Source organism: Myotis davidii, unplaced genomic scaffold (genome assembly GCF_000327345.1).
Source record: "Myotis davidii unplaced genomic scaffold, ASM32734v1 scaffold2225, whole genome shotgun sequence".
Classification (NCBI taxonomy): Eukaryota; Metazoa; Chordata; class Mammalia; order Chiroptera; family Vespertilionidae; genus Myotis; species Myotis davidii.
The window spans coordinates 34,433-36,434 of NW_006296306.1; positions in this window are offsets into that span (position 1 = coordinate 34,433).

Consider the following 2,002-nt stretch of genomic DNA (forward strand, 5'->3'; position numbering starts at 1 on the left):
TATCTGCCCTGCTCTGTGCGTGACAGGGAGCTCCCCAACACCCTGATGGGCCCTGCTCTGTGCGTGACAGGTGGGAGCTCCCCAACCCCTTGATCAGCCCAGCTCTGTGTGTGACAGGGTACGGAGCCCCAACCCCCCAATGGGCTGGCTCTGTATGTGACAGGGGTGGCACCACAACCCCCTGATCTGCCCTGCTCTGTGCATGACAGGGGGTGGCGCCGCAACCTCCCCATCCACCCTGCCTTGAGTGTGACAGGGGGTGGCGCCCCAATTCCCCAATCGGCCCTGCTCTGAGCCCGACCAGGGGCTGCGGGGCAGGCACCTTAGGGATTGGGCTTGCCCTCTGCCACCCGGAAGTGGGCCTAAGCCAGCAGGTTGTTATCTCCCAAGGGGTCCCAGAATGCGAGAGGGCACAGGCCGGGCTGAGGGACCCCCTCTTCCCCTGAGTGCACACATTTTTGTGCCCTGGGCCTCTAGTGTATTTATAATGAGTTATAAGGTAAATTCATGTCACTTAATGCACTTTAAAATGAAATCTATTCAATTCATGGAAACCCTTTCCAATGACCTACTAATTTAAAAAATATATTTGTATTGTTTTCAGAGAGGAAGGAAGGGAGAGAGAGAGAGAGCTAAAAACATCAATTAAGAAAGTGAATCATTGATCGGCTGCCTTCTGCACGCCCACATTGGGGATGGATCCCACAACCCAGGTATGTGCCCTGAACAGGAATCAAACCATGACCCCCTTGCTCATAGGTTGACTCTCAAATACCAAGCAACACCTGCCGGACAAATGACCTATTTTTTAACTTAATTTTTATGATTGACACTATTATATTTACCTGCCTTTGCCCACCTCCATGCAGCCTCAGCCCTCTTCCCTCTGGCCTTAATCACACTGTTGTTGTTTCTTGACTAATCCCTTCACCTTCTTTCATCCAGTTTCCACCACACCCCTCCCGTTTGACATATGTCAGTCTGTTCCCCGTATCCCTATGTCTGGTTCTATTTTGATCATCAGTTTATTTTGTTAATTAGATTCCACCTACAAGTGAGAGCATATAGTATTTTTCTTTCTGTCACTGGCGTATTTTGATCAGCATAATAATGTCCAGTTCTATCCATGTTGTCATTAAAGGTAATAGTTCCTTCTTTTTACAGCTGCATAGTATCCATTATGAAATGTGCCACAAATTTTTTATCCACTCATCTACGGATTGGCATTTGGGCTGTTTCCAGATCTTGCCTATTGTACATGAAGCTGCTATGAACATAGGGGTGCATATACTCTTTCTAATTGACATTTCAGATTCTTCGACTATATTTCCAGAAGTGGGATTGTTGAGTCAAAAGGCAGCAGAACAGAATAGAGAGCTCAGAAATTAACGTACACCTTATGGTCAATTAATATTTGACAAAGGAGGCAAGAGTATACAATGGAATAAAGACAGTCTTTCCAATAAATGCTGTTGGGAAATTTGGACAGGCACATTGAAAAAAATGAAACTAGTCCACCAACTTATACCACGCACCAGAGTAAATTCAAAACGCATAAAAGACTTACATGTAAGTAATGAAACCATAACAATCCTAGAACAAAACAATAGGCAGTAAAACCTCAGACATCTCTCATAGCACTATTTTCCCCAGTATATCTCCTACGACAAGGGAAACAGGAAAAAAGTAAACAAATGGAACCACATCAAACTAAAAGGCTTCTGAACATCATCAACAAAAGGAAAAGTGAACCCACACTATAAGCAAACATATTTCCAGTGATACATCTGATAAAGGGTTAACTTCCAAAAAAATATAAAGATAAACAATACAATTTTTTTAAAAAATTGGCAAAGGCTTGGCTGGTGTTGCTCAGTGATTGAGCTTTGACCCATGAACCAGGAGGTCAAGGTTCAATTCCTGGTCAGAGCACATGCCTGAGTTGGGGGTTCCATCGTCAGTGGGAGGAGAGCAGGAGGCAGCTGATCAGTGATTCTCTCTC